Here is a 13,844-nt window from a genome sequence, read left to right as displayed (position 1 = left end):
ATATATAATAAAATAATTTAATATCTTTTTAATTTTGGAAAATGGTGACATGTTTTTTGATGATTTATTTTCACCAATCAATTTGCCACATGGGATGAAATTGAATACATGTCACCGAATGAAATTAACAAATGTCAATCACGTAGGTGTGAAATTCAACTTTTATATATTATATAGATTGGTTTTTTTTTTTTTTTTATGTAATACTATGAGCTTTGACTATTATTCGTTTATTGAACTATATGGTGTGTGAATGAATATGTTGTGTTTCAAAAGTATTATAATAGGCTAGTGAATGATAAATATTAACAATACAAGGCTTACATACATTTAACTTTACTTCTAGAAAATTACAAAGTAGTACATGGTAAATTAACCAAAAAAACATTTAAATAACTACGTGGCACTTTGTTTGTAATTATATACAAATATTATGACACAGTTATAAATAATAATTATCATCACGTGTATACATGATAATATATATTCATTTAGGGTTTTTTTGTATAAGCAGCTAAAATATACATGGATATTTTTGTACTGTTATTTCATCGTTGTAATTTTGCGTGTAGTATTGGTGATTCTGCGTGTAGTATTATTTAAGCAACGGACGTTTGTATTTTTTTTATTTTAGCTGCAAAAAAAAAAATCAGTAGATTGTGTTGGATTTGGTTTCCACTTAGTATGGTAATTTTATATAAATCCTATATTTGGTACATATCACAATAATATATGATCTGACCGCGGTGTGCGTGTTTATGTGTGCGTGTGTTATACTTCAATTTGAAGGGTGTGTGTGTGTTTGTGTTCGTAGCATATATATATATATATATATATATATATATATATATATATATATATATATATATATATATATATATATATATATATATATATATATATATATATATATATATATATATATATCAGATCACAATAATATATGAACGGTGGTGTGTGTGTTTGTGTGTGTGTGTTATATTTCAATTTGAAGGGTTAAGGGCAAGTTGTAAATATGTCACATTATTTTAATAGGGATGCTGAAGATCAGGGACTGAAATGATAATACTTAAACTTTACACAATCATATTAAAATTATTTTTAATTGCAAACTGGCCCTGACACATTTCGAAATGTACATAACTTTTGGGAGGTAATTGCAATTTTAGAAGTTGCATTTGGAAACAATAATTCTTCTTCTAAAACCGGCTTCCTCACCCCTCGAACATATTTCACTTGCCATCAGAATACATCTGAGCGAAAGTGAAACGAATCCAAACCGAACCAAACCATACTAAACCGAAGCATTGCAAACCAAATCCGAACCGAATCAAATAGGATACTAAATACTCACATGATCTATTTTATCGCTTAATTTGTTCACTGTATATTGTTGCAAACTAACATCATATTGAAAGGAATATAGAATATTTTTACCATGAAATAAACAAATGCCATTAATATCAAAGTACCAAACATAACATAAAAAAAGATTGAAAATACCGAGACCAATGTAGCACTTTAAAATGAAATAGAAAAAACAAAAAATGTCGTAATAAATGAAACGATTCAAATGTGAAAGAACCAAATGGAATGTCTGCAATATTTTTAATATCGAGAGAAATATGTCGGCCGTCCAGTAAACCAATTAGGCAGTATCATACGACCTTGTAACGGCAAAACATTCGCCTCTCCGTTCAAAACCGTGTACGACAATCCCTTACAATTCCCAAATACCAATTCTTTGTTATGCAAACCATCGTCTGTCAATCGGGACGATTCAATCATATTAAAAGTATAAGCAAGGTACATGTCTTTCCTAAACCCATCGAACGTAGCTTTCGAGAAGATATTCATCTGAAAAATATAATAAAATTTAAATATTAATTAGTAAGAAAAACAAAATAAAACATATTGGTAAAATCATGAGATAAAGATGATTTATTCATGTATTTATACGAACCTATATGATTCTTTCATAAAATAATTAAAAGTATAAACACCAAATTTGAGCATATAATATATTGAAATTATAATTACGAAATTTTGGAGATAATACAATACTATAAAATTAAAAATGAAAGAAAAATCATCAATAGAAAATAACGAAATAACTAAATAACAACATTTGCAAAAAATCAAGAGAACCTAATTTAATAAAGGAGCCGATTTTATCAAAACAAAACGCACATAACCATACGTTTTTTATCGAATGAAAAATGATGGTGGAATAAAGTGAATTGGTAGGGAGTTTATATACTTGTATATGACCAATGAAAAAAGAAATAATCAATTACATTTGGTAATAATATAAATAACATTAAATGTAATAAAAAGATATATATATATATATATATATATATATATATATATATATATATCATACGCATGACTTTTTTGTATGATAGATGTGATATTTAAGATTTGATTGGTAATTTCTATATATGCAAATTAATGACATGTATAATTATATAAATGATGACATGTTTTTTGCTTAATTTTCGTAACCAATCAAATGGACACGTGGGATGAAATTAAAGACATGTCAGCATTTGAAATTGACAAATGTCAATCAATTAGGCATGGAATTCAACTTTTATATATTATATAGATGCACTTTACATTTGCGTTTTGACTTCTTTGTTTTGGTAGAACAATCACCGAAAGATTTTTAAAATCCATATAATTAAAAATGTATATGTTGCCATGATTTGCCATAATCCCTGTAAATGATTTGTTTCAAAATGGTTGCTAATGAAAAAATAGTTACAATTATAAATGTTACCATATAATAAATGATTTGATTTGATTTCATCTTCACAAAATGATTTGAAATATATATATATATATATATATATATATATATATATATATATATATATATATATATATATATATATATATATATATATATATATATATATATATATATATATATATATATATATATATATATAATGTATTAATAAAAACAATTATAAATTAATCCAGTATAATTTTTTGAACGTATAATAGAAATACGTAATTTCAAATTATTATTAACAAAAAATATTGTATATTTATTAAACAGTACAATGTAACAAAAAAAATTGTTAATTTTTTTTTATTTGATAGATATTGATATTCCAAAATATTCAATATTAAAAAAAAAAAAAAAAAAACTGTTTCCTTTATTTTAATAGTTGAATATTAAAAAATATTTTTCTTCTGAAAATTATTAGAATATTCGTAAAAAGTTGAGTATCCTGAATATTTTCAATAAATATATTTTGAAATGTTGAAAATATAAATTCGATATTTTTTCGAATTTATAGAAAAAGTAAATTTGAAAATAACATATATACATGTGGTAAATATTTAAATGAGTGTACAAATGTTAAATAGGAAATAACTTAAATACCTACCAAATAGAAAATGCCACCTAATCAATTGATGAATCCACCTCATCAATTGAACTACAACTAAGCAATTTTGACAAATGACATCATCATTTGCCACATGTCAATCATTGAAGGCATAAATCCTCTTTTTATATTATATATAGATAAAAACATACCATATTCATTTTTCAGCTTCCTTTTATGCTCCATTGTTAAGTAAAATACTTTCTCATGAATAGGATGAACCATCTGTGCACGAATGGAGGAAAAAATAAATTAGTAATATTCCAAAACATATCAATACTTTGGAAAAATAAAAGACATCTATCTACTTAGCCTAGGACAATAAACGATCATACCAAAAGCTTAACAAAATTTTGATTTTTAGAATTCTGTTAGAAAAACAATAGTAACTACCATATGAGAGATAAACCCCATAACATAATAAGTTAAGTAGAACATTGTTTTCAAAGTCAAGATTTAATTACTTGTTGCAAAGGGACGATACGCCTGAACTCTCCGTAATGCCTCCGAAGATAGTGTTCCAGCTTAGGAACATCTTGCCTCTGAAAAATGTCCCAGATAGCACCACATTTTTGTTCATCGAAGCTTTGATCGTTGTTTCCTGAGGTTGAAGGATTAAATATTTCCTTTCCTTTATTTTTATTTTCCCTTTCAAATTGTTGATTTCTCGTGGCATCTTGATTTGGTTTCCGGTTGCTTACAGAAAATACAACTGGATCTTGGGCAATGTGCTTCCTTCCCAACTCCACTATTGTTGAAAGCTCTTCCGGATTAAGAGACGTTTCAGCTGTATGCATCAAGACATTGACCTAAAACAAAATTAAAAAAGAGAGGAAAGTTAGAATCAACAAAAGGAGGATCACTTGTTGTAGTCACTTGTTTGTATGTTCCATACGAACAACGTAGGCAATGGTAGAAAGAGATCTTGAGTGCAATCAACAAGGTTAAGTTGAATGATTTAGGTAACAAAAATATTAAACATCAAGAAAAACTCCAAGATTCCTTCGACAACTAGCATAAACTTTCTATGGACAAGCACCAAAATAAAGCACAAAGCTTACATGGGTGACGTATAACACCAAAATAAATATCTTTACCTATTAAACTATTTAGTAGTTTAAGTTAAAGTCTTTACGTAGTTAGGAATCATATCAAACATAAAAAAGGAAGCAAACATTCCTTTGACGACTATTAGAAATTTTCTATGTTTATCTTGCTCGAATGTTAATATGATATATAGCTCAAATTTGGGGTGATCGAGTAATAGGAAAAAATTACGTTTGTAACATCGCATACTAGAGTAAGTATCTAGTGAACTATTTAATATATCTCATTTTAACTCTACATGTACTATTTTTGCACGAAGTCGACCAAATGCAATCTAGAAGCAAGATCCTTGGCTAAAGTTAAAAACAACTTATGTTATGAAAAAGTCGTTCCTACTCGATACCTAGATACAATAAAATCATTGTATTAGATTCAATACCTTGTATGAGAATTTGATAAATTCTATGGCAGATCTATAATATCCTTTTATTTACCATATGTATATGTATATAGTATTTACTATTTATAGAAAATACCCTCACCCATTTTGACTCGCTTCATATATGAAACTTGAAGTATTGAGAGATTACTCTTTCTACTCCCAATAACAAGGTTTACTAACGAACCACTTTCAACATAATTTTTATTGAAGATAATAATAGGTTATTTTATACTTTATAGTCTTAATCCGTATTTTCTATTTAGTACGGTCTAACGGTATTTTAGAAACTCGAAATTCCTATAATTTAAGATCACTTTCTTAAGAAGTTATTTTATGTATTAAAATAGTATTAGAAGTTAATAAGTTCAATCATCATAATATCAACTCGGGGAGAAGAATTTCATCGTTATGCATTATTAATATGGAAACAATATTTTGCATCTAAATAGCTTTGACCATCCTCATGTAATACTTGTGAGTTCTAGGTATATAAGACGCCAACATTTCTTCTCTCTCTAAAGCTTTTCCTTCTCCTTCTGATACGATCCTGACAGGCTTGAAGATGAAGATTTGGAAGAATTGGAAGAAGAGAGAATGCGTGATCTTGTGGGAGTTGGCCGTGAAGAACAAAAACTTGATCAATACTTTAAGGTCCCCATGATGAGGAATTCGAAGGCACTAAAGAAAGGAAGTCGTCATGCGTCCAAAATCTTGGATGTCTCTCGCAATTTTTCAATTTGGATTGCTATGATTCAAAATGTTACGCAAAGCCAACAAAAGATCTTGAAGTTTCATGCTTTAAAAACAGACGGAATGCAAGATGGACAAAATGGGCTCAAAGTTGTTGCACATGCATTCCCAAATCTCCACCAATTAAGAAAAATGATGTATAGTTGATAAGTTTCAAGAAAAGCAACATTTAGAATTCGTTTATGGTTATAATTAGCTTAATTGTTAGTTTTCTTATTATAGTAAATGTATGAACTCTTTTTTTTTTGTGAGAAATGAGACTTTGAAGCACTTATAAATAGGTTGTATACATAGCTTCCGTACACAAAGTTTAATGAATTATTTTGAGTTCTTGAAGATCGATTCTCCATCGATGTTCTACAACAACCTTCGGGAATTTACAAGTTGTTTCTTGTAATTTTCTTTGCCATATAATAATTGTTTTTGGTTTGATATAACCATGGGTCAATATTCCACCCTAATAATATTGGTTTCTATTTCTTCATAGCTAGAGGGTCCATATTCCATATTAATCCAACTTGAATCCTTCCTTTTGGATGTTTTGTTCCTGCCTCCGCGTATGTATATTGGGTCTCTAGCAACTCTTACGAGGCTCGTATCACCTTCTTTGCAACCACTTTGACCATTCACGATTGTTTTGTTCAACCCGTAGAAGATCACACAAATTGTAGGACAATCTAAATATGTTTCCGAGCCTAATCTTGTATCTATAGGTCCCCATCAGTATCGAAACAAGTCGTGCATTAACGATAATTGATAGATTAGGTAGATCACTAGTCGCAAGTGATGTTGGCACAACGGGCAACCCTTGTGTCTCAATCCACAAAAGATTTGAAGTTACATAATCTTATTATAGCCCAAAATTTCTCCAATAAAGTAAGGCAAAAAGAGAAGTAAATCTGCATAATTAATATATTTTATCCTATTGAAAGTTTCATAGTAAATTGGAATCAAAGGTTAACTCCATCATGAAGAGGCTAACCATATTGCTCAATTATATGACTATGTCATATTTCCAGAACCATGGAGGCTCACAGCAAATCCATTTCTCTTCTTCAAGAAATAGTTTGTGATCGAACTTTTATGCCTCTACATTATTCCGAATATTTTCATGACTATTATTCCTAACTGAAACTCAAGTCTAAAGCACATTCAACATAATTCTACCTTGCGTATAATAAGTCAACAATTAAGATTACCATGTTACATGCAAGAAAGAAGAATTAGGACTGCGCTGAATAGATATAAATACCCACGACTTCATAAGAATATTCTTTCGGAGATGTTCTGCTTCTATCGATGCAATAGGCAGACTAATCGGAAATGATTTAAAGCAGTTCATATATTCTCATAAATATTCAAGTTAATAAAGAGAGATAATAACAGAAATAAAATGTACCATATTTGAAAGAGCATACTGAATCTTGGTTGCAGAACAGAATCCAAGGTCCTCATTGCTCCATAAGCAAAGCATATTTTTGGACCCAAATCCGGCTTCAACGACTTCTTCGGTGTTTTCGCTGGCATGTTGAGGTAGCCATCTTGATGCGTGTATAGCTTGAAAGGCAAGCATCTAATGAACTCCACGAAATGGCGAGGCAGCCGTTCTTGAAAGAGGCCTTCACTATCCAAGAGGCCTTCAGAGTACCCATTGAAAAATTGGTTCATGTTTATGGTTTCCTGCGTGTCATAGTCACAAAATCAAATCATTACAACACCACATATTTAAGTTAATGAAAACAAAAGTATATGTGCAGAATGCATCGGAACTGACAGACTAAAACATACATAAGATGTGACACTTAACATAGCGAATAAAAAGGGTAGAGGTGATGTATATATTGGTCCCATTTCAATTACATTGCAAAACAAACATCAAGAGCAAATCTATCAAAACATCTCTATTTTAGAAAACATGTCGTGTACGAAGAATTGTCTGATCTTTGCTTTATCCTATCCAAATTCGTGTTAGACACTTATTAACCCAACCAAAGTTTTGACATTTTGAAGGTTGACACATTATGAAGAGAAATTTGCACCGAAACTAAGGACGATAAGAGATTCGTATTTTTGTTACTTTGTCCTTCTTTTGAAATATTACATGGGCCAATAGAATACTACAACCCTTTGCAGCAAGTGAATGCTCAAGAACATACAAAATACAACCTAGAAACAGTTACAAGAGCAGCAAGTGAATGCTCAAGAACATACAAAATACAACCTAGAAACAGTTACAAGAAATAAGACCATGACTGAGAAAAACAAAAAAAGAGGTATACGATTAAAAGGATGTAAAATAAGCAAGGTCCAATCACAAATTCCAAATTAAAACTTTTTGATTGATAGAGTAAAACATAATAGAGAAGTCGGCATACCTTGCACCAATTTACGCAATTCGTTACGCTGAATTCCAGAATGCGAGCATCATTAGTCCTTCTAGATTTGCGGCAACCACGCCACATGACTAATGGCTCCCAACTCAACTCAGTCGTCCTGCTGAGCACGTCAGGGACTATCACAGGCTCACCTTTATATAGGTGCCGTTGGAAGTGCTTTTGGTCAACGCCCACAACTGTGGGAGAACAGAAATTACGGACTGCACACCCTAAACATGAGCATGCTTCTTCAGAAACTTCACCCACCTCGAGATCTATGGACTCTGCTTTAATTAGCAGTTCTGATACCCAGTTATCTGGATATGTGGACTTTAACACCAGATTCCCATGAGCACATACCCCCATAATTTCAGGTGGACAAACTATGGTACCTCTGTCTATAAGCTTCCATTCAGAAGTATAACTAGTGTGGTCCATAGAACAACGGGCTGCTGCAGAAAATCTATCATTTCTTGTAAAAGTACGACCCCCATGATGAACGTGATATTTATCATTTCCCCATTGGAACCCATTCCTTATCTCTCGGCAACAAGTTACGCAGAGCTTGTACGTACAGTTGAGACAACTTCTGTGGATTTTGAATATTGCAGTCTTACAGTTGTCGTTGCACAACACAAGTTATAATTATCAACATTTTGCATACTGGGGCAAACATTTATCAGGAAAAGGGCATAGGTTAAAAGTATCCACCATTTGACTTTAACGTCGTGGATAAAGTTAGCTTTCGGAAGCTGTAGTGCTGCAACTGAAACACCTGCCCAACCAAAATACATATTATGATTAATCAAACAATGAAACTACATCGGCTAGGGAAAATCAAAAGTTCTATCAATTGTGTTTATCTCCAGGTACGTCTCACTAAGACCTCAAAAACATAAACCACTGAGATGGAGTAGCACATACAATTAACACAAACTGTTAACATATAAAATATTTTATGTATTTATTCTATCTTTTGAATAAACAGTGAATATACACTTTTGTCGGGATAATGGTCGTAGCAGTGGTGATGGATCGTCATAGTAGAATTGATACAATGATTGTAATGTATATGAAAGTTGTGAGATTGTGGAACCGTACTTGGAAGATCTTGATACAGACAAGAAATAAGATTTAGATATTCGTGCTGTTTTCCAGGGTGTTTAGTAACACAAACAAAGGCGCGCCTAAAATAAGAATCTCACTTTTAAACACATAGATCTTCAGGAAACAAGTAGTGTACGATAAACTTTAAATATGTTCAGTACTTCTACACGGCATAAATTAATATTATTAGAAAAAATCATCGTGAAACTTCAATGATGCATAGTGCCATTAAATACTATTTTAAGACACTTCGCTTTGGTTTGGAGCCATCAAAATCCATATCAGTAACAAGTAACAAGAAGATAAGAGATATCAAAATAATTTTCCAAACAAAAAGTGTAATACAGGTGAACGTTAAAACCTCCTAACAAAAGTTAAAGTTACCTTGAATTCTTGCATCTTCTTCTCTTTCTATGTTCTGCTCAACAACAAACTTCCTAAAAAAATGAAGAAGTACTCTAATAATATATTTTGAGTACTGGACCTTTTTGTTGATGATGTCAAGCTGCAAGTCTGGTATGAACAAGTCCTAACATGCAAGAACAAGAACCTTAATTAGAAAACATATAAAATCAAGAGAAGAACCTTAATACTAACTTTATTCTCCAGATCAGAATGTATACAAGCTGTACAGCTGCAAATTATGCAAAAGCCTGCGCATGCTTCAGCAAAGTCTGTCTCTTGCAACCCTCTGTACCTGTGATTACAACAGAGATATAGTAAATCTATACGCAAGAGCATCGACGATAAACAAAATTATACATATATAATGAAGAAAATGCAGGAATAATGTAAGTGTAGAACCAAGGGAAGCCCTTATTTTGAAACATGTATAAGCAAAAATTCATTCATAAATGACTAAATGAGTAGTAGGTCTATTCCAAGAGAAGATAATAAATATACCATCCTGCTTTGTGGCGGTAAAACTCAAAATTAATCAGAAATTGGTATAGGGTCTGTGATATTACATGATGTAATAAGATTTAGCACACACTCTTTTTTGATAAAATGAGCTATTTTAATGTGATTTTTTTTCAGTGGCTTTCAAGTTGTCGAAGAGAAAAGTTGATGAGAATCTGCAGTTTCTTCATACAGTTCGTTTTGGCAAGAAAGCAAAGGTTTATTATTTACCTTTATATATTTAAAATTTGTGCTCCTTATCGAGCTTATAATGGCTTGACGAAAATTTGATATAGGTGGGAGAAACTCTTTTAAAGATGGTTGTAAGAAGAATTTACTAAAGTTGGACTTCTCTTTAAAACTCCTTCAGCATAACTGGTGACATCATCTTTTATACGTTTCCCTCTTTCAGGGTCCCAAAACTTCTTCGAGATTTACACCTAATTTTTTCGCAAAATTACGACCAACATGAGTGGATAGAACCGATCCATCATTCTTTGTTTCGAATCGACAATGTCTATTTTTTTTATACTTAAATCATGTGCCTTAGTAATTTTTGGAGCTTCGGTCATTTTAGTTCTTTGTGTTTATCAAACTCCATGAAGAAAGATGTGGATGTTGGTATTTTGATGCTTTTACAATTAGTGTTCGTTTTTTTATTGTATATAGAATAGCAACCATGTCTACATTATTGCAACTAATTACATGGTTCTTAAATAAATATTATGTAGTGACCAAAAGGATGTGGCCACTAAATTATAATTATAGCAGCCGTGTTAGTAGTATATTGCGACCAACTTATGGATTGCTAAATAAATGTTATATACCTACCAAAAGAATAGGTCACTAAACGTAAAATTATTGAGACCATGCTAAAAATATATTGCCACCAATTTCGTGGTAGATAAATAAATATTATTTATCCACCAATTACATTAGTCACTAATGTAAAATTACAACGACCATGCTAATATTATATTGTCACCAAGTTCTTGGTTACTAAATAAATATCATTTATCCACCAAATAGATTGGTCACTAAATATAAAATTACAGCGATCATGCTAATATTATATTGCCACCAAATTCTTGGTTATTAAATAATTATTATATACCAATCAAATTGATTGGTCAGTAAATGTACAATTACAAAGATCATGCTAATATTATATTGGCACCAATTTCTTGGTTGCTAAATAAATATTATTTATCCACCAAATAGATTGGTCACTAAATATATCATTATAACAACCACGTCAGTATTATGTTACCATCAATGTTTTGGTCGCTACAGAAATATTATACTGCAACCAAGACGATTGGTGACTAAATGTATATGTATAGCAACCATATCAATATTATAGAGACCATATTTTTTAGATTAGCGGTTAATTAATTGGTCGCAAATAAATTCATCTTTAATGACCATGATTGTATGGTCGCCAAAGAAGTCACTTTTGCGTCCAACCGATTAACAGGTCACTAATACTTTTAGTAGCCACCCTGTTGTGACCACGAGTGACCAAGCTTAATTTGCTCGCTATACGTTTTAGCGACCATTTTTTTGCTTTTAGCGACCATAAAAAGTCGTCCCTAAAGGCATTATTTCTTGTAGTGAGTTGCTCTAGATATGTACTTAATTATATTTATCAAAGTTATGGAGAAATACTTATTAGTAGAATACGGTATATAGTATATACGATTATTATACATTTTAAACAAAACAATTGATATTCTTATTTTTTTGTATTAAATAAAATGAATAAACGAACTTAATACCAAAGATTTAGAATAGTATTGTCATATTTTGAAATATATAAAATAAATATGTTTTTAATCAATTGATTAAACTTCATTTATGTTCTTTAATTTATTAGTATAATCATGAGAAAGTTTGTATTTTAATTAGTATATAATTTAAAAAATTAAATCAATCATAAAATTTATTGTCCCTGGATTCGGAGAAGAAAAAAGAAAAGTTAAAACAATAACATGTGAACTGGGATAATTTAAGAAAATAACATGTGGCAATTAGATATATAAATAAATTTAATTATATCTAATTAACAACTATTTAATACCTATGGTTGGAGCAAATACATTTAGATAAAATATCAAAATAAAATATTAAATAGCACATAAATATTTGCAAACGCATTTTGATACTTTTGGATTGTAGTTGCTCTAAATATATATTTAATTATATTTATCAGAGTTATAATGAAATACTTATTAGTAGAATAATACGATCATTATACATTTTAAACAAAACAATTGATATTCTTAATGTTTGGTATTAATAAAGTAGATAAATGAATTTAATACCAAAGATTTGGAATAACATTATTATATTTTGAAATATATAAAATCAATTCGTTTTTTTTTTTTATAAATTGATTAAACTTAACATATGTTATTCAATTTATTAGTATAATTATGATAAAATTTGTATTTTAATTAGTATATAATTTAAAAAGGTAAATCAATCGTAAAATTTATTGTCATTGATTCAGTGAAGAAAAAATAATTGTGTAAAAAATAACATGAAATTCATATAGTATAATTCTCAATATGGTTAATAATTGGGATTACATGCGATTCGATTCTCATGCGATTCTTCATGCACTTACCACGGGTCGGAGTAGAGACTGGGAAGACATTATTGTTGAGGGTGATTGGTCTGCCCCGTCAGTGAAGCCCTCACCAAAGGAGATCTTCTGGAGTCAACGTATGGTGCTTTCTTGAACGAGATCCTGGCTCGGTCCAAATATTTTGGAAACTGCTCCTTTTCGTTTGTCAAACGAAATGGTAATAGACTAGCTCATTTGTTAGCTGCTAAGGTGGATTTTTTTTGTACTGAAGATGAGAACCTTCCGTTTGAGTATGGCAAATAATGCCCAGTAATTATGATCAATATAATACATAAATTGAAACCCTCATATCTTAGAATTACGACATGTGTCATCCATGCAAACATCCACGTAGGAATCCTATTCATCGCCAATGTGTCAATATAAATTTAATGCATTTGAATTAATTATTAATTATCTTATATCCTAATATAACTTATTACTATCTTATATCCTAATTTTTACTATTTATGGCTTCCAATATTTACGCCAGTACATATCAATTATTTAAGGAAAATATATGACTCATAAAGCTAATTATTTAATAATTAATATAACTAAGACAATTATTTAATTAAAACATGGACAATATATTAACATTTTAATTCGTTGATTTTTATCCATGTGCCATTTTTTGTCCTAATATATGATTTTCACCATGTATTTTTTTTTCATTCGAACCCTATTTTATTTTTGAACTCCAACTTCTTTTTTCAAAATTCTATGATAATTATTTTATTTTATTTTATTTATATTAATGTTCCGATTTATGGTAATAATTTAATTAACATTTAAGGTACAATTTAATCTATTTTTGTTTAATATTTTCTCACATTCGCTAATTATGGAATATGATTATCCGATTTTTTAATATATCTATTTTTTAGGAATTTGATGATTATGCCACAACTATCATTGACTATATATTACATAAACCACGATTTTTTTTATTGATTTGACCATAATCAATCATCAATCAATCCAAACAACTATCATTGACTATATATTACATAAACCACGATTTTTTTTATTGATTTGACCATAATCAATCATCAATCAATCCGTAAAAAATTCTCCATTAATTACCTAATTATATTAATATCAATTAGAATATAATTGCCTAATTTATCTAAATGTAAAAATATCTTCTTACATTCCATCCCAAACACTATAAATAATTCATCATTTGC

Source organism: Erythranthe guttata, chromosome 2 (assembly GCF_056151865.1).
Source record: "Erythranthe guttata isolate IM_541 chromosome 2, IM_541, whole genome shotgun sequence".
Taxonomy (NCBI): domain Eukaryota; kingdom Viridiplantae; phylum Streptophyta; class Magnoliopsida; order Lamiales; family Phrymaceae; genus Erythranthe; species Erythranthe guttata.
Note: the sequence above shows the minus strand (reverse complement) of the source record.